The 26,139-nt window shown below is 42.6% G+C and overlaps 1 protein-coding gene and 1 long non-coding RNA gene across 3 annotated transcripts in view; one reads left to right on the top strand and one right to left on the bottom strand.

The window, feature by feature from the left end:
• The window catches only part of TPM4 (tropomyosin 4), a 106,001-nt gene that overhangs the window by 56,927 nt on the left and 22,935 nt on the right, over positions 1–26,139 (bottom strand). The gene's annotated exons all lie outside the window — the stretch shown is intronic.
• LOC143974489 (uncharacterized) overlaps positions 21,059–26,139 on the top strand; it is a 144,527-nt gene continuing 139,446 nt past the window's right edge. Inside the window, exon 1 of the long non-coding RNA XR_013272234.1 lies at positions 21,059–21,358. This is a non-coding gene — a long non-coding RNA (uncharacterized LOC143974489). The remainder of the gene's footprint in view (positions 21,359–26,139) is intronic.

Here is a 26,139-nt window from a genome sequence, read left to right as displayed (position 1 = left end):
GGTTCGCATCATTTGCATCAATCTCCCAGACACCCAAATGGTAAAAAAAACTTTTCATTGGTTGCCTGAACTGGCTGGGTCACTCCTACTACACTCCTCTACAGACCCACTGGTTTCTGCCGTGTGTAGTGAATAAAGAATATATATAAACCACTGTGGGACTCTTGTCTGAGGCGCACACTCACAAACTACCCAAGCAGCAGGTATAATGTGGCAAGATCCATGCTCCCTGGAAGGTAAGAGCAGAGGAAGCTTTAGCATTCAAGCCAGCGGGACTACCAAAGGCAGAACTTAGAACACAGTTTTCTCTGCTCACCAAACAAATCTGTGTCATTTTTCCAACTATTACCTAAACTCACATAGTGGCAGGGCCATGCACTGTCACAACATCCATTACCTAATGGTCCCACAATCTATTTTTCATCAAATGGTTTCCTACTGTGTGTTCCTGCCTCCTAGTAACTTCCTCTGTGGGTTCATGAACCTCTCATTTTTCCCCTCGTTTGGAATGAGTAGTGGATGCTAGTTGCAGTCATGTGTACTGATCTATGCACCATACTCATCCCATAGGCCAGGGATATGCAATTACTGGACCTCCAGCTGTTGCAGAACTACAAGTCCCATGAGGCATAGCAAGACTCTGACAGCCTCAAGCATGATACCCAGAGGCATGATGGGACTTGTAGTTTTGCAACAGCTGGAGGTCCGCTAATTGCCTATCCCTGCCATAGGCCATAGTCCATCTTGGGAGTGAGCAATAAAGGGTGGTTAGGTAGGTTCCTATATACAGTGGGAGAATGGAGAACAAATGTAGCCAAGCTCTATAACTGGCTAAACACATATCAGGTTTTTTTAAATCAGCCAGCAGGTTTTTAAAAATACAAAAAATAATTAATTGAGCTGGATGGGTGAACTCTCATCCGCCGTCAGAATATACTGACCAGAGCTGCAGCCGATTGACTGCAGTGCTGATCGAAGCAAAAAGCCTGTGTGAGAGCAATCGGTTCTTCGATCAACTGCTTTTGAAAAGGAACGGACTGAAATTTGTCTGGCCCCTGCTAAACCAGACTAATTTTGATCCATCTATGGCCAACCTAAAGCAGAACTTTACTCCAATATCGCCTTCAGAATGCCTGGCAGCTGCTGCTCTAGTGCCCTCTGAAAGAGATCTGCCACGGTTAGCTATTTAGAGGTATAGGAGAAACTGCAGCAAGCCCTTAAAACCTAGGAAAGATAGAATGTATCACAGTGATGTGGGGAGCTGATGAAAGGAAGTAGTGGAAGTGACAGTCGCATGGTGAAGAGCAGTTGGAGGCTAGTAAGACAGAAGAGAAAAACATTGTATCGTGGTGATGTATGGGGCAGAAGAATTAAAGTTGTGCAAGGCTGTGAAAGTGACAAAAGAATTCCATTTGGCAGAGGACCAGAAAAGGTGTTCAGGGTTGAGTAACTTGTAGTGACGACTGAACTCAACTCCAGGGACAAGTGGTGGGAGATTGTGCAGAATGATGTGGATCACTTTAATGGGGCTGAGAGAGTCGAGCAGTATGGGACAGGAGAGGGGATAGAATGATCAGAGGAGGGGGCAGTGGGACTGGAAAGATTGTGCAATGTTTAGTAAATCACATAGCAGGACTGAGGAGATGAAATGTTGTGTAATAGGAGAGAGAGTGAATAAGGCTGCACATAAACAGAGTGTGACTATGTGGGTGAGGAGGCACAGGGTTGTGGAGATGCAGTTACAGTGGCTGAACCAGAGGCTGAGCCTGGTGACTTGGCAGGTAGGCTCAAAAGCCCGATTCTCCAGGGCAGACCCAAAATGTTCCCAGCTATGCCCGTAAGCCCCCTACCTTTTACTGCTAGCACTGCTAGAATGTGGGCCTTCATTCTCATTTCATTTCATTCTCATGTAGAAAATTATACAAGGTTTTCTAATCTACAGAATATTATCAGTTTGTCCCCCAACAATGCTCATTCAGGGTTGGTGTGGCTTGCTCCATAGACATTGGATCATTACTAGATTTCACAAAAAAAGCCTGGAGTGTGACATTGTCATCTCATATCTATGAGCAATTTCTTCATTCAGGCAGACCATAGATTGCCAGATATCGTTTGAAAAATAATGCGCAGTGAGTTACCGCCCTGTCTTTGTTTGCTTTGGCAATATGCAGAAGCTAGTTAGATAAGATCTTCTCTTATGCCCCATACACACGGTCGGGCATTCCAACCACAAAATCCATCGGATTTTTTACGACGGATTTTGGCCGAAACTTATCTTGCATACACACGGTCGCACAAAGTTGTCGGAAAATCTGATCGCTCTGAACGAGGTGACGTCAAGCACGTACGTCGGGACTATAAACGGGCCAGTAGCCAATAGCTTTTATCTCTTAGTTTATTCTGAGCATGCGTGCCACTTTGTCCGTCGGAATTGTTTACACACGATCGGAATCAATGCGATCGGATTTTGTTGTCGGAAAATTTTAGATCCTGCTCTCAAACTTTGTGCGTCGGAAAATCTGACAGAAAAAGTCCGATAGAGCCCACACACGATCGGATTTTCTGACAACATAATCCGATCAGACTTTTTCCATCGGAATTTCCGACCGTGTGTACAGGGCATAAGACTTGGCCAATCATACAATAAAACAAAGCATTTGAATTTTTTCAGTAAAAAAGAAAACAAGCATCATATCATATAGATGTTTTTTTCAACATGAAAGGACTTAAAGCGGGGTTCCACCCTAAAGTGGAACTTCCGCTGATCGGAACCCTCCCCTCCTCCGGTGTCACAATTGGCACCTTTCAGGGGGGAGGGGGGTGCAGATACCTGTCAAAGACAAGTATTTACACCCACTTCCAGGCATAGACTCCCGTGGGAGTCTATGCCTCTTCCTGTCCTGCCGCACTGTCTGCTGGGATACACACAGGTCCCAGAGACAGCGCGGACAATTCCTATTGCGCTGCGCGACTCGCGCATGCGCAGTAGGGAACCGGGAAGTGAAGCCGATTCGCTTCACTTCCTGATTCCCTCACCTAGAATGGTGGCGGCAGCAGCCGAGGGCCGAGCGATCGATCGGCCTCGGCTGCCGGCATCGCTGGACCCCGGGACAGGTGAGTGTCCATTTATTAAAAGTCAGCAGCTGTAGTATTTATAGCTGCTGGCTTTTAATATTTTTTTCCCCAGTACAGTCCCGCTTTAATTGCCTTTTGTTGACCCTAATTTAAAAACCCAAATTTTTCATATTGGTTTAATGCAGCTTTCCTTTGTTTGTTATTTAATAGGTAACAATTACAATTTGAATAAGAAGCTTGTAGGTCTGTTTCAGTCTCTATAGAGGGTTTGGTTTGGGTCTGTTCTCTTTATATGCATAGAGCCGTGGCCAAAAATATTGAGAATCACACAAATATTAATTTTCACAAAGTCTGCTGCTTCTGTGTTTTTTGATCTTTTTGTCAGATGTTACTTTAACCACTTCCCACCCGGCCAATGTACATATACGGCTGGGTGGGAGCTCTCTACTTCTGATAGGACGTTCAGGAACGTCCTTCAGAAGGAGGGGGATCGCGGGCACGTGCCCGCGCAGCGGCGCGATCCCGATGTGCTCGTGTCACCCGGACACGGCGCATCTCGGATCGGCAGGATGGCTCTGTGATTGGCCCTCCTGATCACATGACGGCCGTGTCCAATCACGGCCGCCATGTGATGTAAACAGCTGGTTGCTATATCTTTTTTAGAAGTACTAAGTGTATTTCCGTCCTAGCTCGGCATAGAAAGTCATGTCCTCTTCTGCAGCAAGTCCTCCTCCTTCACCCCTGCTGCCTTCTGGGTCCTGTGTGTGTCCTAGAAGACGAGTTGGCCATTCACAAAGCTCCACACGACTTTTGCCTGGAGGCTCCACTGCTGGTTTCCCTTAGTTGGAATGGTGGCGCCTTCATCTGAGCTGGTGGACGAATTGGCTTGGGGGGGGGGGTCAAAATCACAGGGTCCCTGGACAGGTAAGTTTCATTATTAAAAGTCAGCAGCTACAGTACTTATAGCTGCTGACCTTTAAAAAAATATGTTTGCGGCTTATATTGACAATTACATTTTGTTTATGCTATGCTAAATATTGCTAAATATTTGCAGTGTTGATTCTTCTTTTTCAAGACCTCTGCAATTGGCCCTGGCATGCGGTCAATCAACTTCTGGGCCACATCCTAACTGATGGCAGCCCATTCTTCCATAATCAATGCTTGGAGTTTGTCAGAACTTTTGTTTTGTTTTTTGTTCACCCGCCTCTTGAGGATTGACCACAAGTTCTCAATGGAATTAAGGTCTGGGGAGTTTCCTGGCCCAGCCAGTTCAACTAACAGAAAAAACACACTCACACAAATAGAAAACCCCCATATACACTATCCTATACCCACAGTTATTCCAGAGGAAGGCAGAAAAAAACCCTAATAAATCATGGTCCAATTTGCTTCAGTGGGGGAAAAAATGTTTTCCTTCTTCGGCTATTCCCTGGATCAACTTTACCTATAAATCCATCAATGTATTTGTGTTTTTTTGCACAGACAAAATAAATTTTAGCAGAGTATGGAGGGTTAGAACTTCTGCCAATGTCCCATGCAGAATTTCCTGTTAGAGAGAATGGCCTGACTTCTTCTCCCAATAAATATTGTCGCTGGGTTAGGAAGTGAGGGTAAATAATATTGACCTAGACAGCAATACAAATCAAATAAAGCCCATGTTCTTTCCCACTCTTCCCAAAACGAAATGAAGGTGTTGGCTAGTTATACTTTGCTATAGTTGCATACCATATTTGATAGAGCTACTGCCTGGTTCACAATAAGGGTTGCATCCTTAGTGTAGAGATGATTGATGCAGCATATCTGAGACAGCATGGACATAGATTTCATCTTGAATATATACTTATTGCACAGCATCTGACATCTCAGGAGACATCAGACACCGATACACATCTGTACAACAAAGCCCCAGGAGGAAAGAGGGAGATTGCTGACATCAAATGAACAGCATATGCAAGCTGTGTAAGTACTGGTGTCAGTCTCTTGCAAACCCCAGTGGTGCAGATCTCAGACTGGGAGAGGGAGAAGCAGTTCACAGAGCTAATCAGTTGTGCTGCAGTGCTTATGTTCTAATGAAGGGACTGCCAATAGAGGGAGAGAGCAGAGTAGCAGTGAGATGTGCTCTTCAGTTTGCTGCCTCTCCTTTCACTGTTAAATCACAAGATGGGGGAGGGATAAGACCTGTATATTTTACCTAACAATTTTCCTACTATGCCATACAGCTTGCTCTGTAGCCAGATCAGTGTAAAGCAGCCCATAGATGATTTGGTTTTCATTCCTTCCACCACGGGTGGAAAGAAAGAAAACTGCTCGATTCCCCAGCAACACATTCAGTGTTGATTGCGCACACCCCCAGCAAAGCTATTATGCTCTGCCGGGGGATGGGTGTTGGCGTGAGTAGGCTTACCCGGCCGGCAGAACACAATGATTACTGCTAGCGGCTATACTGTAACTGCTGACACTAATCAAATGTAAAAAATCTGACAGGCTGGTTGTGCCCAGGTCAATCGATGGATCGACTTGGGTACAATCATCCCACCCATGCAAGGACGATTCTCAGCCGGTTCTTTTTGAACCGGCTGAATTTCAATCCATATATGACTGGCTTTAATCTCAGGATTGGATGGGCAGCAGATAAAACAATTCCAATATATGTATTTGATCCATATATTTATCTAAAGATAGCTGTATATGTTTGCTTAGCTTGTCTTGTACCCAGACACCCTGTTAGACATCAGAGTAAGCTCCCTGACCTTTAAGGCTCCATACACACTGGGCTTAAGAGAACGTCTGTTCTCTTGGCAGTAAAAAACGCTCATATAGAGCATTTTTTGTACAAAGTCTAGACAAGTTTAGGAGTGTTTTTTTTTTCTGCCAGTAAGCTCCAATCACAAATGTGAACCAGAAGGTTTTTTTCCTGCCTCCAAATGTTGAGCTCAAAATATGCCTGTAATCATCCTAATGTACATGGACACATAGGATAACATTGAGCTGCTTCTACAGGCAGAACACAAAACTCAGTAGAAGTGTTTTTAAGCCAGTGTGCATGAAGCCTAAATGGTATTAATTAAAATTAATTTTATTGAAGGTGGTTTCTTATTAATGACAATCACATTCCGTACATTGGTAAGTGAAACACTTTTGGGATTTGATCGTGGAATTCATGCCTGCTGTTGTTACTCACAGAGCCTTCTGCAGGATGTTGCAGAATACTCATATCTCAAGTCTGACAAGTTACTTTTCTTGATTAACAAGCAATATACATATGTTTGTGGGTAAAAGTATCCACCAATAATTGACAAGCCATGATCAATCATCAAATTAGGGAGGGAGATTATACCTTGACCTAAATTCTAAAACAGTTTCATCTTTCCAGCTCTTAAGAAAAGAAAGAATTTGACAAGAACGTTGTTCAAGACAAGAACGTGAGAGATACAGTAACATAGCGGGTACAAATGACAGGAAATTGGAAAATATGGAGGTTGGATAAAAAGTTTAGAGCAGCTTAACACTTTGGCCATAAAATAGTACATTTTGTATAGAAATGTTCACATTAGACCAAAAAGAGGGACAACAGAGGCTGCACGAGGGACAGAGGGATTTGATCTCAAAAGATGGAAAGCACCTCCAAATGAGCAACAGTCGGAAGCTATGTATCTAAGGGTTTTGTCAACTTCTCATGTGAATAAACTTGATGACAAGAGCATAGTGGAAATCCACGGAGGAGCAGGAACAGAAATCTGACCACAATACAGACACATCGGAGAGCAGATACAGGGCCAGGAGACACAGGAGTATATTACACTGCTGCTGATATAAAAAGGCTGTAGGATCTAGAGTTGTTGAAAGTACAAATGGACCTCTGTGTAGGGCAAACTAGACTTGTGCACAACGGAAGGTTTCGTTTAGTTTTGGTTCCTTGTCATTCGTAAAATGCATCATTTTGTTCTGTTTTATTCGTTATGTTACGTAAATACGTTTTCGGATAATTCGTTATTATTCGTAGAGTGTCGAATTCATTCGTTCGTATTCGTTGAAATTCGCTATTTATGTATGTATAGACATTTGTGATAATGATTCGTAGTTTGGAAAGTCATTTGTTTATTGAATCTTTTAACACACACAATGACAACGTCTCTTCTCCTCGGCTCAAATACAATACAACACCCTTCTAACTCAGTTCTCAGGAATGCACTTTGCCAGTAATCCATCCTCCGGCACAAAATTAATTAGCTGATTGGACTATAAGATTTACTTTGAGCTGACCTTTTGTTTCATTAGATCTTTAAAGAATTACCGAATCATGTCGAATTAATTCGTTATATTTCTTTCGTATTCGCTGTTATTCGTTATTTTTTATTCGGACATTCGAATGCATCCGAATGTCCAAAAGATGCAAAATTTGGCCAAATTACAATTCATTACGAATTGCACAAGCCTAGGACAAACCCGAGTATGTGACCTATTGGACTGCCAAGCTGGAAACCATAGACAGAGAGAGTGTCAGGATGCCGCAGACAGACAGGAGTAACCAAAAACAACAAGATTCACAGGATAACAGCCGTGAACAGAAGTCACACCCAATACAGGATAACAAACAGGATCAGAAGTTAAAACCAATACAGGTGAGATAAAAAGGATCAAAAGTCCACAGAATGAAACAAACTCAGGGACAGACAAAGATTGAAGTGGAAGAGCTAGCAAAAAATGAATTCAGACAGATGCACCAACACTGGCTGGTGAGGATATAACACCAATATAGCTACAAAAAGTGAATCGATGAGATGTAGGGTACATTCGCTTTTGCGCGCAATTTGAACGGGCCATTACCTGTGACACATTTGTGTCCAGCCCTTAAACGGCTTAGTGGTTAGTATGGTCAGCACTTATGTCTTGTAGCAATTGGGTCCCCAGTTCAAATCCAAACCCAGAAAACAAACTACATGGAATTTGCTTGTTCTCCCTTTGCTATCATAGGTTTCAACCCACACTCCAAATACATGCTGGTAGGTTAAATAGCTCAACTGAGTGGTGCCCAAGATGGTACTTTGAGTTGTCAGAGAGAAAAGCACTGTAAAAATGCAAAAATAAAAAAAAAGATGAAGCATCACTTTTCTAACTAGCATTTGCAGAACAATAGTTCAGGAATGACAGCTTCCACATTCTCCTAGAATATGATACTACAAGGTTGCGCTAGAGTAAAGATTTTCTCCATTTGCCTGGCTAAAAATACGCTATGATCAATCACTGAATCATACATATTTTAGACAATGGATATCATCAGTTCTTTGGTAAAAAATTTTTTTTTTGTGTGTTATCATCCAAAAATGTGCATTCGATGTATAAATGTAAAAACAGCTTTTGCCTTTTTTGGGGATTATTAGCTATTAAGAAAGGCCAGGGGCAAATAACAAAACCAGGTGACATTCTTGTGAAATGTGTCGTCTGCAGTGCTGGAGTCTGAAAAAAAAATCTTTTGCTCCTGGCAGTTCATTTACATCACAACTTCCTGCTTCTGACTGCATGCTTTTCTAGTTACTAACAATTTTCCCTATCTCCAACAGAACAGTGAAGTGAAGTGCTGTCTCACGCTCTGGCCAACACTTCCTGTTTACACATTCTGTAATTTATTACAAGAAATTTATTTTATATATTTCAACTTTCTAGTATACGTGATCCAGCTGTTGAATTAAATAGATCTCAACATAGGTCATACTGAAACTCACATATATTACCAATTAGATTCTACTTTGTTGTAGGGCTACAGCTACTGCAGCTCTTGAGTAAAAAAATTTCATTGGAAAACTCTTAAAATTTTATTTAGACCCGCTGTTTCAATAGAATCCTAGAAGTATTAAACAGGTTTCATTACAATATGTACAATTTTTCCCAAATGGAAACCACATTCACAGTTAGCATTTTGTTCCTTCAAGAAAAAATTTCCATCCTGCTCCTTCAAATTTTCTCTCACTATGGTCAAAAACAAATTTGTTGGTTTTCAATTTGACCCCACTAGCATTAGAAAATGTTTCAGAAAAGGAACATTTTTCCACTGAAATTCTACTTGTATATGACCACAGCTTTAGAACAACTCAGAAAAACTATAAGCATTAAAATCAGTGTTCGTTTTATGTTTAGCCAACACAAACTGTGGCCTGGGGCAACAGGGTAGCAAGGGATAGCACAAAGCCACCCACACATCTCATTGTTGAGGTTGTGCATTCATATGCATATCAAAAAGGTGCAAATCTCCTGCCCTGTCTGCTAGCCAGAGGAATAACTACAACCTTCAGGGCCCTATTGCAAAAAAAGGCTCACCTGACCCCCAGTTGGGGCCTTTTCCTCTGAGACTGGGGTCCTTCCCACTGATCTCAGGGCACTTTACTCCTGTCACAGGGCCCTTTATTATGGTCTGACAGTGGGACTCTTACACATGGTTTGGAGCGTGCCCCCTTCCTGCCATCTTGGGTCCCTTAAAGCCCCCCCTAGGAATGCCAAGGTGACTTTGCGACCCAGGTAGTTCCGCCACTGGTGCCAGTAGGACTGTTAATGGTGGCAGTCAGGTATTCTATGCATTAGGGGTAAATAACCTTCTGGGTGCAGCTCCTCCCTCCATTCTTCCCTTTATACTTACAGTGGTGTGAAAAAGTGTTTGCCCCCTTCCTCATTTCCTGTTCCTTTGCATGTTTGTCACACTTAAGTGTTTCGGAACATCAAACCAATTTAAACAATAGTCAAGGACAACACAAGTAAACACAAAATGCAATTTGTAAATGAAGGTGTTTATTATTAAAGGTGAAAAAAAATCCAAACCATCATGGCCCTGTGTGAAAAAGTGATTGCCCCCTAAACCTAATAACTGGTTGGGCCACCCTTAGCAGCAACAACTGCAACCAAGCGTTTGCGATAACGTGCAATGAGGCTTTTACAGCGTCCTGGAGGAATTTCGGCCCACTCATCTTTGCAGAATTGTCCTAATTCAGTTACATTCGAGGGTTTTCGAGCATGAACGGCCTTTTTAAGGTCATACCACAACATCTCAATAGGATTCAGGTCAGGACTTTGGCTAGGCCACTCCAAAGTCTTCATTTTGTTTTTCTTCAGCCATTCGGTGGTGGACTTGCTGGTGTGTTTAGGATCATTGTCCTGCTGCAGAACCCAAGTTCGTTTCAGCTTGAGTACACGAACAGATGGTCGGACATTCTCCTTCAGGATCTCTTGGTAGACAGCAGAATTCATAGTTCCTTTTATCACGGCAAGTCTTCCAGGTCCTGAAGCAGCAAAACAGCCCCAGACCATCACACTACCACCACCATATTTTACTGTTGGTATAATGTTCTTTTTATGAAATGCAGTGTTCCTTCTACGCCAGATATACTTGGACACACACCTTCCAAAGAGTTCCACTTTTGTCTCATCGGTCTACAGAATGTTGTCCCAAAAGTCTTGGGGATCATCAAGATGTGTTGTGGAGAAATTGAGACGAGCTTTGATGTTCTTTTTGCTCAGCAGTGGTTTTCTCCTTGGAACTCTGCCATGCAGGCCATTTTTGCCCAGTCTTTTCCTGATGGTGGAGGCATGAACGCTGACCTTAACTGAGGCAAGTGAGGCCTGCAGTTCCTTGGACGTTGTTGTGGGGTCTTTTGTGACCTCTTGGATGAGTCGTCGCTGCGCTCTTGGGGTAATTTTGGGCGGCCGGCCACTCCTGGGAAGGTTCACCACTGTTCCATGTCTTCGCCATTTGTGGATAATGGCTCTCACTGTGGTTTGCTGGATTCCCAAAGCTTTGGAAATGGCTTTATAACCCTTTCCAGACTGATAGATCTCAATTACTTTCTTTCTCAATTGTTCCTGAATTTCTTTGGGTCTCGGCATGATGTGTAGCTTTTAAGGATCTTCTGGTGGACCTTACTGTGTCAAGCAGCTCCTATTTAAGTGATGCCTTGATTGTGAACAGGTGTGGCAATAATCAGGCCTGGGTGTGGCTAGAGAAATTGAACTCAGGTGTGGACAACCACAGTTATAGTATGTTTTAACAAGGGGGGCAATCACTTTTTCACACAGGGCCATGATGGTTTGGATTTTTTTTCACCTTTAATAATAAACACCTTCATTTACAAATTGCATTTTGTGTTTACTTGTGTTGTCCTTGACTATTGTTTAAATTGGTTTGATGTTCAGAAACACTTAAGTGTGACAAACATGCAAAGGAACAGGAAATGAGGAAGGGGGCAAACACTTTTTCACACCACTGTACATGTGCTCTGTCTTGATATAGCGATGTGCAGGAGAGCAGCGGCTCTCCCGGGGTCTCTCTCTCCTCACTAGCTCACACAGAAGCAGGAGCTATTAGCTTCTGCAGCTGTCAGTCATAGCCAGTGAGCCAATGAGGAGAGAGCAGGGGTGGGGATGAGAGACAATGTCCATTTGCAGGAGTGCAGCTCGGGAGCTATCCTGCTCAAGTGTCCTTATAGCAAGAGGCTTGCTATTGGGGGCACTCGGCAGGGAGTAGGAGCCAGGAGACCCAACGGGGGACCCAGAAAGAAGAGGATCGGCGCTGCTATGTGCAAAACCATTGCACAGAGCATGTAAGTATATCATGCTTGTTATCCATTTTTTTTTTTATTACAGCCTTTATACATATAACGAAAATTCGGCCAGTTCAGCAGGAACCAGCCATTCTTCAGCATGTGTACATCTACCAGTCTAAGGACCAGCTTCTGTTGAGCAGTCATGCTGGAAAAACAGCATTTGGTCAGTGCTTGCAGTCAATGGCTGCAAATGCTTATGAGTGTATTCTGGCGAAGGGAACCCCCTTTTCATAACACAATAGCTTTTGTGTTGATGCAGGGATCTGTCAGCATTTTTTCCTTCTGGTTGAACAAACAAAAACTCCCCATGTATACCCAGCCTTAAGCCCTGTACGCATGGGCAAAATTTTGGGAGATATTTGCTGGTTAAAAATGTCATGGCCGGCATTCTGTCCGTGTGTATGTCGATCTGTCGATCTGTCGGACGAGCATGTTGGAAAACCAGCATTCGACCGACTCCCGATCAACTCTCTCAGCCAGTGGAGTGTGCTGGTGGAGGGTCTGTGGGGTTGAACAAAAAAAAGGAAATAACGTGTACCCGGCTCTAGCCTAGCTGGTTTACTGGGATGGTAGGAGACCAGTACAGGATAGTTTGCCCTGGGGGGGGGGGGGGGGGGGGAGCAAGAATTATAAGTCTGGTCCTGTTCAAAAGAACTACTAAACTTATGCTGAGATAACCAAGTACAGTTCTTGAGACAGAGTGAGTCACACTCCCAAACCTTCCCATGTCTGTCTGTTCCTTACCTCTTTCAGCAATCCAATGAAAAAGGCCAGTGAGGTAGAACAGGGAATGCTACATTGAAAATCTCTGTCAATCTGCTGTTTCCGTAAAAATCAGCTTTGTGATTGATGGAGTGCTCAAAACAGTTTAGACTGTTTCTGTGACATATATACAGTAGCTCTGGCACTTTATATTCACATAAAGCAGGTTTCCAAGACTAGGGCTGTGTCTAAAAAGACAGAGCAGTTTGAAGTACTAGCAACTTCAAAGCTGACTTGACTGATACAGAGAACAGCTCATAATTTCTTACTGGCCTACAAGTAGAGGGTTTTCTCAAGTTAATCCTGGAATAACATTGGATTTGTTGAATTCTGCATTTTTATATTGATATAGATTTTTTTTGCTTAGCCTGCAGGCTGAATGTAAAAAAAAAAAATCTATAGGTGCATAGCCATCTTTAAAGTGACAGCCCCCTGAATCCTTCATGCCTAAGGGCATTTGCAACTACACCAAATCTAGTTCCAATACCTATGAACGTGGCCTTTGCAAGCTGATCTTTTTCTGTCTCAGAAGGAAATGTAATGCCGTGTACACACGATCGGATCTATTCCGGCCAGCAAAATTTGAGAGCATGTTTCTATCCGATCGTCTGTAGCAATTCCGATGCACAAAATTCCTACGCATGCTCGGAAACAATTCGATGCATGCTCGGAAGCATTGAACTTGATTTTTTCTCGGCTCGTTGTAGTGTTGTATGTCACCGCGTTCTTGATGGTCGGAATTTGGTGTGACCATGTGTAGGCAAGACAGCTTGAGCGGAATTCCGTCGGGAAAACCATCAGAGCTTTTTCCGACCATAATTCCGATCGTGTGTACGCGGCATAAGGCTTTTACTTCCTTTTTGTTTGCACACATTTAAATCTCCTCTTGCTCAGGTAAGATAGGCTACCAGTTCCCAGATTTGGTCCTGGGGTACTTTTAGAGTTTATTAATGTTTTTTTCTTTTGGGGAATTTTTAACAGGAGGACCATTCCCAGGTTAAATTAGTATGACTAAAAACATGCTCGATTTATTGCATATAGTTCTAACTACTGTTATTTTGACGTTCAGAGTCTTAGGTTACCCATGGATATTAGATCACACTTCTCCAATTTGACTACTTTTACCATTTTCTTTTTAGTCTGAGCAAGTGTGCTTTACGTAAGCATATGCCCTCACCATTTGCTGGGAGTAATTTGGATCTTCGGCAGCACATCACTGCCATTATCCAGTGCTAAATTTAAAATTGGCTCAGTACGTTGACTTAGTGGCTTAGTAAAGGTGTCTGTTCCCACTTGTCAGCACTTTGGGACACTTTCCTGTAATTATCCTGTTCTGCTTCTCCTGTTACAACTTGGATTGACCTCTGCTATCCCCTGTTCATTTCCTTTTGCTTATACCTCGGTTAGTCCTTTGGTATCTGCTCTGTATAGTTGGTAATGGTTGTGGTTTGGCTAGGATCTTAGTTCCTATTCGTTGCCTGCTACCTGTCCTGACTTTCTATCTAGGTCCTGTCCAACTAGGGTAGGGAACTTCAGCTTTCCAGCTGTGATATAATTACAAATCCAATCATGACTCTGGGAGTGATGCCTTTGGCTTTGTAATGCCTTGTGGGTCTTGTAGTTTCACAACAGTGCCGAGGTTGCCTATCCTTACTTAAAACATTTTTTTTTAAAACCAAATACTTTTTCCTTTAAATAAAAGAAAAAATCTGGCAGTATTATCTTCACATCAGCAAATGCAAACTAGGTGAATCGGGTTTTGAGTGGGAACAATTTAAATTGGCAAGTTTTAATTTGCTTATTTTTTTAATCATTGATTTCTTGATACTTACGCAGTTACTTTTCTGTTTTCACGGGAAAGCCTCTAATATAAAATACAATGTTTTCATTTTGTCATGTTAAATTTATGGCCTAAATACAGTAAAAGTCACTGGAGATTACTGATAACAGTGAATAGCACAGACACTGCAAACTTTTGTACGGAACTTCTGCATTTAAAGAGTATTCACTCTGCTATTTAGAAGCTGGACAATGCAGATCCCACCAAGTCAAACACTTATTACTGTGTTTTCCTGCCTACTTGGGATATTTCCTGTGAGCTCCCACATCCCCCCCCCCCCCCCCCTCCAATTCCCTTTGGAACAAATAAACAAATTTTACAGTCCATAGTCCCTAGTCATCTTGGGAAAGAGAAAGCGATAGGGACTATGTTCTTACATACAACTGGACCATGAAGAAGAAAAGTAGCCATCTGTTAGAGAACTCATAGTGCTAATGCCCGTCTCCGTGCAACAGTGGCTAATTCCCATTCCGCTAATGCCAATGGGCATTGTCAGAGAACTCACAGTGCTAATGCCCATCTCCGTGCAGCAGTGGCTAATTCCCATTCCGCTAATGCCAATGGGCATTGTCAGAGAACTCACAGTGCTAATGCCTGTCTCCGTGCAGCAGTAGCTAATTCCCATTCCGCTAATGCCAATGGGCATTGTCAGAGAACTCACAGTGCTAATGGCCGTTTCCATGCAGCAGTGGCTAATTCCCATTCCGCTAATGCCAATGGGCATGCGCGGTGTCCCCGGGAGAGGCGAACCAGTTCTGGAACGAACGTGTGCACTCGCGCACCCATGTAAACGCGCGCACCCATGCAAACGTGCGTGCGCACTCGCACACACACATTCGCGTCCACCAATCCTGGCGCATGGTGCCCTATATAAACCCAGTGTCTGCCTGATACCAGTGCTGGATTGTCTTCAGCTTGTTCCTGAGTTCCTGATTGCTGTTTGACCTGTTACCTTGCTCCTAACAAACCCGGCTTCCATTCTCCCGGATCACCCCTGCCTATTATCTACCACTGCTGATTATACAGACCCCAGCTTGGATTCTCTACTACGGCTCCGCTTCCTGATTCTGTACCTGGCTGCCAGCCTGTTGCCTGTCCTTGACTACGAACTTGCCTTCCGTTTATGTACCTTGTTGCCATCCAGTTGCCAACTTTTGCCTGCTCCTGACATTGCAGTTGAACCTGAACCCATACTTACCTGCCTGGCTCCCACTGAACAGTTCTGGTGATCAGTCTTCATGCCTTCCTCCGAGAGGATCCTGTATCTCCAAGCTCCAGCCATCAGCCTGCAGGCACCTGCACCCTTTCGTTGCCCCAGCACTCGTTATCCCCACTACCAGGGGTGTTGGGACCGGAACCACGCAAGAGGCCACCCTCAGCATTTCGGACTCTGCTGTAAGGTACGTGACACCACCCAATAACAGGAAGATATATCACAGCAGCAAAAAAATAAGATTTTTTTTTTAAATTTGAATGAGGGTGAGAGCAAAGGAGGGCATCTTTTTGAGTTAAGAATACATACTCCACAGAGATTGTGGAAGGGGGGCCTTAAAGTGGTTCTAAAGGCAGAAGTTTTTTAAATTAATTTACTCTAAACCTTCTGTAAACAGCTCCCCCCAATACATACCTGGGCCGGATCTTGATCTAGCGATATGCATGAGAGCAGAGACTCTCTCAGCCCTCTTTCTCCTCACTGGCTCAGACACAGCAGCGGGAGCCATTGGTTCCTGCTGTTGTTAATCACAGCCAGTGAGAAGAGACTGGGGGGCGGTGCCAGGCCATGCTGTGTATCTGATGGACACACAGAGGCAGCTCTGAAGTCAGTCCGCATGAGTGCCTCCAAAGCAAAGAGCTATTTGGGGGCACTCGGTAGAGGGGAGGAGCCCGGAGTGCCAGCAGGGGACCCAAGAAGAGAAGGATCGGAGCTGCTCTGTGCAAAACCACTACACAGAGCAGGTAAATATAACAGGTTTGTTATTTTAAAAAAAGAAAAATTTGCCTTTAAAATTGCGTTATTGGTTTTCTATGGGCCCCAATAACATATACAACCCTCAACAAAATGTGTGATTTTTGTAAATGATACATGCAATAGATTTGGGTTTGTGATAATAAGCTATTACTTGGATTAAAGTATCAGTCCACCTATAATTGAGTTTAAGGTATCAGCATCACATAGGCACGCTTACATATACAGTAAATTTTTTTGAAAATCCATGTTTTCAATCTCTTAAATTAGGTACAGGATATTTCTTCCCTAGCAGCACTTCTGTTTTTGCAGTGGCTCCCATTAATAGTGCTGTCTTAATAGAGTCATTACTGCATGCACGCTTTCCCTCTCAAGGACTATACTGATACTTCCCGCAGCTTGACATGCGCAGGCGACACAAAGAGGGTGGAGATGGATGAGACCCGTTATCCACCCACCTCCCTGCCGGCCTGCCAAGACTGACTGTATAGAAAAGTGATTGATATATACCTGAAGAAGAAATGTAAATATGGTCAATAAAGTTTTTATAAATAATTCAAAAAAGAGAGGAATACCCCCCAGCGGGGTGGGACTTTGAGGGTAACAAATACCAAAGTTTACAAAATGATTTTATTTAAATAAATATACATATATACAAATATACACATTACAAAGTGTCAAACCAAATAGACATTAGATAAAATTCGAAACTGTGTTCTCATAACATCCAGACAGGCTGACGCATTTCGGCACACAAACCTCCCTTCGTCAGGGGAAAATCTTCAGGAGAAATCACACATTAAGAAGTTATCATATAAAGAAGCTGCTGGAATGGAGGCATCAAAAACAATGCAGGCATGCACTAAAGATGAAAAATAGCACCAAACAAGCACCGAAGGGGCCAACAGATATTCACGCAAATCCCACATAGGGGGCAAGACGTCAGCACATCCATGGCTGTAAGGGGTTTCCTACAAATAGCTCAAAACCAATCATCTCAATAGTCAATAATATGAAATCCTGAGGGCCACATTGTAAATTGATATGGAGCCAAGGAAGAAGCCCAACAAAAAATCTCCAAGTTGTATCTCTCTTATACACAGGATAGGGCGTCACAGGCATGCACCGTCCTCCACAGCGGCTAAATCTAACAAATTCCTCCATCCACGCTAAAAATTGCAAATGGATGAATCTCCTGCTGCGGCTATTGTATTCTGACAGCTGTCGCCGCCGGATTTCAAAATACCTGAACAGTGCCTGCATCTGATCGGATGCAGGTTCTGTTTGGCTGACAATATTCCACCCAGCTCCTTAAACTTTTCAATCAAAGGATGTTAGGATCAGAGTTTATTTTTAAGAGATCACAATAACATAATAAAAGAATGATTAGTGTGTTAACATGCATTTTTTATTATGTCAACTGCATATTGCATCTTTTCACACGCAGTTCACCCATTGGTATTACACGTTATAGAGATTTTTTTTTGCTAATTCCAGCTTCAGCTGGAGTCATTAACTGCTACTGAGAAAGGTCCCTTCCTAATAGTTTCAAGATTGCCAGACTTCTTGTTTCCACACTGGAAGACAAAACTGCTTGTTTGCATAACTGGCATTCTTTACATTCTCCGGCTTCTACAGGGATGCAGCAGTTCATCTACACCCTGCCGTGCACACTGCTGCTGATATTTAAGCTGGGATGCCATATGCAAGCAATCAGGCATAATAAGCTCTGCCTCTGGCCATACAAAATGCTTCAGAAAACATTAGCATGGGACCATTACTGTACACGAAAGTCCTGATATTTAACAGTTTACGTTTCCTCCCAAAGTTGATCATGTAGGTGGCCCAGGATCAAGACATATTTTTCTTCTGGAAAATGACCTTACTGGTAAATAAAGTTAGAATCACCACCCAAGAACTAGGACATTTTGCTTTGTTGTATGCTGTGGTACGTTATGGTGTTGTTCTCCCGTGCCTCCATTGATGCAGTACTGTAATGCCTTTAACCTAAGGTCCCTTCATTGAGAGCTTTCAACTTATATTTATTGGTTATGCATAAAGAGCTTAAAAATGAATTATTATTTATATTTAGGACTCATTCAACATGAATGAGGCATTTGTTTGTAGGCAGGTGCAGTCTACTTTCTCCAATGACAGTGACGCTCTTTGGCAGCAGCACTGTTGTTGGAGAGGAAGTCAAGATGAACAGAGTTTCTCTATGGCTTCCTGGGTCACTGGGAAAGCATCCAATTGGATTACCACCTCATGTGACTCAGGAAACCATCTTGGGTTAGGCAGAGCTTTTTTTTAAGGCTTTGTATCCCAGGTTTGGACCGCATTTTGGTAAAATAGGGACAGGTAGCCTGCCTGTTAGGGATAGTACTAGTGAAAGGTTCCTGGCGAGGTGGAAAAATGTAGGGACGCATCTTCTTTGGACTTCATCCCATTTGGGAAAAAGACAGCCAGGTCGCATTCTACTCTCCTAACAGATGCTTTCAGTCCAGCTGATACCTGCTTATTTCACATTACTGGGAACCATGAGTGCACCCGGTTGGGCAGCCTTTCCACTAGGGTTGTTGTGAACTGTTGCTGTCCTATTTTAATACAAGTTCTTTGCTGCACCTGACTGTGTAAATTATTATTTCCGCACCACAATGCACCCCACCTACATGTTTATGCATGTGAAACTGCCTGGAACTGCATGCAGGCAGCCAGTGTTAATAAATAGACATGCATCGGCTGTATGGAATCCAGCGCACAGATGATATTGACAGGTGTGCAGGGGCAGAAAGACAGCCCCAAGGGCACAATGTTTGCAGTCGGGGCTACGCACCCGCCTTTGCACACCTGTCAAAATTGGTTGTACGTTGGAGTCCATACAGCTACTGCGTAGCCATTTTATTGACCCGGACTGCTTGCAGGCAGCTCCAGGAGGCTCCGCACACAAACACGTGCCTTATTAATGCTGTATGGGCCTCTGCGCATGTGTAAACGAGGCTTACCCTAAAAACTGGGTAAAATGTTTTCCTACATGAAACCCATCATTATTCTTGAGCAACTATAATATAATTCACTTGCTTGATTCCTTCACCTATTTTGGATACTACAATGTTTTCACAAATCTAAACCCAAGAACAAAAATGTTATATAGTGTAGCTTACCAGTCCATACATGCAGTGGCTGTTAAAGTTTTTTTTTTCAAGCTTATTCTCATTTATTGTTACTGAGTAATCCAGTAACACACCTCCTGTTTTATTGTTACAGGGCCTTCCTATCATACTGTATCTAAGAAGGAGCAGGGTTTTAAAGCTAGGCCAGAACTACAGAACACCTAGCCCTTTCCTCTTCTTCAGTATTATTTAATAGTACACAGAGGCAGTTGGACACATTTTGGAATAGTGGACAGCCATGCACATCATCATTTTTAACAGGGCTTTTTTACTCAGAAAATAGGTGGAGTAACTCAACCACAAACCTTCATCCCTCCCCCCCACACACACCCTTCAAACCGCATCAAATAGTTGGTGTGTTGAAGTTTCACTAACAGCGCAATGGTCCTAAAGGGGCATTAAATGCCAGTAGTGCATTATGTACAGAGTGCAGAATTCAGGGGTGTGCTACATGCAGAGTTTAGGGATGTGCTATGCACATAGTGCAAAGTTCAGGGGTGCGTTGCATGCAACGTGCAGAGTTAATGCTTTAAGCTGAACCGGCCAGCCGTCTCTAGTATACCTCCCCACACACTGTTGTGGCTCTGCCTCTCTCACTTGCATCCAGCAGAGGTGTAGGCATCTGCACTGCAACCTGTGCACCTACATCTCCCTTGTCTCCATCCTGCACTGAGCAGGAGCCGCTCAAGAGATCAGATCTGTAGGAACCTTTGAGAGAGAACCTGTCACTTGTAAACACAGAAGACAGACTTCGGTGATAGTGGTGAGCAGGGGGCAGAGGGCCTGAGCCAGAGGTGGTGGAACTGAGTCCCACCAAGTTCCAGCTAAAAAAAGCCCTGATTTTTAACCCATAGCTTTTCATCCAGAACCGTTGGTGTCTAGCACAACCTAATATTTTAGAACCTCTTATTATGGACTGCATACATTTTTATATATACTGTATATTTTGTTATATGTGTGTTTCACATATATTTTATTGATTGTGCAAAAGTTAGAACAGATAAATTAAGTAAAGAGCACACTAAAGCTGGCCATAGATGGATGAAATTTGCCCAGTTCAGCAGGGACCAGCCTAATTTTGATCAGTATGTGGCCATCCCTGCACCACAGAAGTTGGTCGGTTGATCAACTTCTGTTGAAGATAGATGTTGTCGGTCAGTGGCTGCAGCCACTGATCAGTGTATTCTGACAACAGTGAGTCCTGCTATCAGAATACAATGTTCTGGCGAGCCCCATGGGGGCATTCTAGAAAGCCCTATGGGGGCATTTTCCAAAGAGGAGGAGCCTGGAGTGCCGGTGGGGGACCCCAGAAGAGAAGAACCAGGGTGGTTCTGTGCAAAACCATTGCATAGTGAAAGTATGTATAACACGTTTAATATTTTAATAAGACTATCTACCGCCAAATAGAGGATGCCATACCAGAAAAACTATTTTTACCATCTTAAGAGTTTACATTGATCAAGAAAACGTTGTAATTAGGTAAGTACTGAATTTACATTGTGCCTGTTTAACTCTTTAATTTGTGGTCAAGTAAAGAAAGAAAACAAAATGAGCTCTAAAATTATTATTTTTTTAAAAGCATCCAATTAGTTTCTGCCCATCAAGTAACTCATGTGTAAATCAAGGAAATAACATTTAAAACAGACCAAATGACAAAAATTAAGATTTTTTTTCAGTCTCTTCCTAGAAGCGCATGTCATTCTCATGATAGATATTCCAAGCTACTTCTGTCTGTTACAGGCAGGAAACCACCACATTTTTGGCCAAAGGAAATCAATATATTACTATCAACATCAAAGAAGGTTCCATGATAAATCTGGCTGCCTGCCAAAATGTTTTTACGTTTCTGTCAGTTTTTTTCAGCTAAGGAGGAAAAATGTCCATTTCGACAGACTGAAGTTTTTCCAAGATCGCCATAAATTGTTGGTGATGTTTATACTTCACTGCATTTTAAAAAGTAAGTAATTGTGTATTACAAATAAGCATTTTAAAAAGTGTGAATTACATTAATTACATCTTGAGATAAACAGTAATGAGTTTAATGGACAAGCGCTGGCTGCCAGAATACCCAAACAGTGCCTGCAGTTGATGAACTGCAGGCATTGTTTGGTCAACAATTTTTCCTCCGGCTCCTTCAACAAAAGTCAATTGAGTAATCGACTTCTGTGCAGCCAGTAGGGCCACATACTATTAGAATTTCGCCTGATTCCTCTGAATTGGCTGAAATTTTAATAGTGTATGGCCAGCTTTAGTCTATCATCTCCACCTTACCAACTGCTCAGTGTCCATTACTCCTCTCTGCCATTCATTCTGCTCTCCTCCACTGACTTCCGTTCACCCAACTAATGCAATTCAAAATGCTAACAACGACATAAAAAGCCACCCACATCTCTGCCCTGAACTATAAAATCAACCTCATCTTGAAAAAAAATCTCAAGACCTCCTCTTCTCTAGCTTCCTTGTTACCTCCTCCCATGCTCACCTCTGGGACTTCTCCAGAGCCTCTCACATCTTGTAAAACTCTGTACCCCAATCTGTCTGTCTACCTCCTACCCTGTCCTCCTTTAGGTGATCCCTAAAAACTCAACTCTTCAGGGAATCCTATCCCACCTATACCTAATAAACAGTTCATTTATCACCTTTGTAATATTTGCCCCTCACTTTTTAGATTGTAAACTCACACAAGTAGGATCCTCTGAACCCTCTTTTATTAAATGGTAATGTATCTTCCAGATTGTAACCTCTAACAAGCAGGGCCCTCTGATCCCTCCTTTATTAAATTGTATTGTAATTGTACTGTCTACCCCCATGCTGTACAAAGCACTGTGCAAACTGTTGGCACTATATAAATCCTGAATAATTATAATAATATTAATAACTGTACTGACTGCCTTTTTTTGTAAAGTCCTGAGCAAACAGTGGTGACGCTATATAAATTCTGTATATCAGCTGTAGATTTTTTGAGCCAGCTCTGCGGTTTAAACATTGTCCAGCTGTTAACTTCAAATATAAAAAATGTCCTAAATATTTGCTGTTATGGGTTCTTCTGGTTTCTTGTGTGCCTAAGATGTCTTTTCATATTAGCCACATAGTAAAAGCAATTATTTCTGTTGTGCAAACTTAGCTTGGCAAGCAGTGTATGTTAAAGTTAACTTTTTGTCTATCACATTATTGTCATATGATTTTCATTTAAAGAGATATTGTTACCTGCTCATTCTGGACAAGAGGACTGTATCTGCTGATAGCTTACCCTCTAAGCAAGGAATATACTCATCCGTCCATGCTCCTTTGCCACTTCCCATTCTGTTGGAGCCCTTGCACCATTGCTGTAACAGACAAGACTCTGGGTGACCTCCTCCATGTGACAGTCCCCATGCCTTAGTGGCCAATTGCCAGTCCTTAACACTGTAATGTGTGTTTGTGGGGGGGGGGGGGCAAGGACAAGACACATGCAGCGCAGTTCGGGAATGAGCCCGCATTAGTGCCCCCCCATAGGGAGTGGCTTCCCATGGGGGCACTTGCTAGAGAGGAGGAGCCAGAAGTGCTAGCGATGGACCTGAAAATTCCATTGCACATAGCAGGTAAGTATAAACCTGTTTATTATTATTTTTTAAATCCTTTGCTATCTCTATAAACTTCTTCCAACACCAGAGCTTACTCAGGGTAAACTCCTACTGTGAGCTGCACTGAGACAGCCTGGATTGGTGAGTATACCTTGCTACAGGCTCAGCTTTCAGCAGATATGCTCACTCTGCCCTAGTAGTAGACAGGCACTAGCCTCGGCATTGACAAATACTGTCAGGTTCTGGTTATATTAAGCCCTTTCCATGTGTCTTTACTGTTTGTAAAGGACAGGATTTCCTGAAGATACTCAAAGACTAATGCATTGATGAAGTAGGCCTAGTGTAATTGGATAAAATCCAAGTTACAGTGCTCTTGCTGTATATATATAAATAACATGTTCTGACATCAAAACATTCTGTTAATAGAAATATACTTTGCAGAAAGTGCTGTAGGCACCTAAAGTGAACTTGGACCTAGAAAGTGACTATAAACTAGTTGCAAAATCCATTCAAGCATGTATTCTTAAAGCAGAACTAAAGTTCCCCTATGATACACAGTGATATACCTGATAGATATGAAAGGCCTCTTCTGCAATAAAACATACCTACCGGCCTACTCACAGCAATCGCTGAACTGTAAATTGAGTTGCACATGCGCAGGTCAGCCTACAGTGGCTGGGCTCAGTCTGTGTGCTTATTCGCAGGAGTGACATCATCTCCTGGCAGCTAATAAAAATGACGAAAACCTGGCACATTGGAGAAGATGCCAGTGCCTGTGAGGGAGCACTGGAAAGGTAAGTATCCTCCCTTTAGCTTTGCTTAGACTTAAAAAGTACCTTCCATTGCTCTCATCCTCATCAAAAACTCCAAATTCATTTTTTATACTGCTGTGATCTGACCTGTTAGACAGGTGGCCATGTTCATTCTCGATGGTCCCGCTATATGTAGGAATGTAGCCACTCTCTTTTGCTTAATCTTGAGATGAACTAGGGCAGTGATGGCGAACCTTGGCACCCCAGATGTTTTGGAACTACATTTCCCATGATGCTCAACCACACTGAAGAGTGCATGAGCATCATGGGAAATGTGGTTCCAAAACATCTGGGGTGCCAAGGTTTGCATCACTGGACTAGGGACTATAGACTATGGGAGTTCATAGAGCAGTGTATATGACAAGTAACATGTACTGCTCATTTCAACCAAATGAGGGTTTCAGGACTTCATAGAAGCATTACAAGGGTGCAGAAAAACAGTAAGAAACTTTTTAATGAAAAACAGAGGGCCATTCAGCAGTCGAAGTGTATAGATAATTGTGGGAGAATAAGAAAATCATTAAGGCTAAGTTCACACTGGCATTAAAAGCACGCATTTGAGAGTCATTAAAATCACCTATGCAAATGATCCAATGGACAGCACATTGTGCTATTCACATTATCAAAACATGAAGCATTGGTGTTGCTTCAAAATTGAAGCCTTATGTTGAGTCAGGCGGTGTCTGAAGACATTCAACGCCTCCCATTCAAGTCTTTGGTAGCACTTTGCAAACGCTCTGGCAGGCAGTTGCGGTGTTGTTGCGGGGTGTTATTTCTTGTAATGGAATAGGCATTTGTGGAGCGGTTTTAACGTGCCTTAACGCTCATCAAACGCTTCAAAACTGCCCATGGGGCGTTTGGGGAGCATTTCTAACTCGCCATTAATGCTTGTAAAACACCAGTCTAACACCTATACTAAAGCTCATTAACACGAGAGTCTAACGCCCATACTAACGTTATAGTTTGTTAAGCGTTAGAAATTTAGTTAAGTGTGAACAATCCCTAATGTCACTTTAGGGCGATGAAGTGCATGCACTTTGTGGTGTCTGTAGGTGCCTAGCTTTGAATGCGATATCTGCCTTAGGCCTTTTTTAGGTCAGGTTAGGTTCACTTTGTTGACTTTTATATTAGCATATAAACTACCTATTTGCGAAAGTGATACATCCAGCTTCCAGAAGATTTACGGCTAGACTAATAATGATTCATACTGCAAAGCTGTGTGAGTGGACTGAGAGATTAAGCTGACATGATAAGTAGCTGGCAAAGAGATTTCTGTGAAGTTATGATTTTACCTGGTGTGAGCACACTGCTGCCCCTTCCTCCCCTCCTCCTGAACATTCCATTCCTCTGACATGAGCCACTACATACATCATGTCTGCCTCAGCTATTGTTCCCCTAGTCCACATAGAACAGACTTAAAAGACCATGTACAAGCTTCACTATACAGAGATTTTTATAAAGCATTTTAATACAGGACATACCTGAATACTTCATAAAAGCAGCTCAGAAAGGGGGTGAGACAGCAGATTGGCTGATTGTGCAACCCAGTCTGGCCATTTTTCTTATTACAAGTCCAAATTTGTAAAATATTAAACAGTTTCTTTTGAGTTTGGCTGGAATCATTGAAGAGTAAAAAATAAAAAAAAACATTTACATGTAAATTACAGGTCAAAAAGAATGCAAGCAAGTGCTTTCTCACAAGTCTAGCCCTGTGGAACTATTGGGTACATCTATCTGTACGCAATATTCAATTCTCATCTATGGACTCTTGTTTGGCCTCACATGCTGGCTTCTGTGATATTCCTGTAAGCTCTACTTGTCAGACCTCCTTCCATAATCATAAGTGGTATTTCTCAAAGTCTATATCTATAGCACCGTTCAACTAGAAAGGATGATTTTTTTGTGCGTGCAAGCTATCTGCAAAACACTCCATAGACAAAACAATCCGCTACAGCATACTTCAGCAGGAACTCTCTGGAGTGGCCAGATCTGGTGGCTGTTATGGGATGTCTGGAAATACCCTAAAAACCATGGTTGTGTCTTTGCCCTGACATTCAAACTGAAATATAAATTTAAAGGCAACCTAAGCCACTCTATAAAGCGTAGATCTTATTTCTATATTTAATTTGTCAAAAGATAAAAACGACATACATTAATGACTCCATCTGAAAAACACCTTTTTTGACGTGTTTGTAAGGGGGAGTTGACAGATGGTCCGTCATGTCCCCCATTTTTCCATCTCTCGTTAGGCGCCAAGGAAGAGTCACATGAGAGGTTCCCTCTTGGGGTGCATTCTTGGACTATGCCAGGTATTGAATGGGGCCACTATCCCTTGCGTAGGGTAATACTTCACCCAAGGGTGT

The sequence above is a fragment of the Lithobates pipiens genome, unplaced genomic scaffold (assembly GCF_037356315.1).
Source record: "Lithobates pipiens isolate NorthernLeopardFrog02 unplaced genomic scaffold, aLitPip1_a1.2 Scaffold_13, whole genome shotgun sequence".
Classification (NCBI taxonomy): domain Eukaryota; kingdom Metazoa; phylum Chordata; class Amphibia; order Anura; family Ranidae; genus Lithobates; species Lithobates pipiens.
This window is presented reverse-complemented; position numbering and strand designations above follow the sequence as displayed.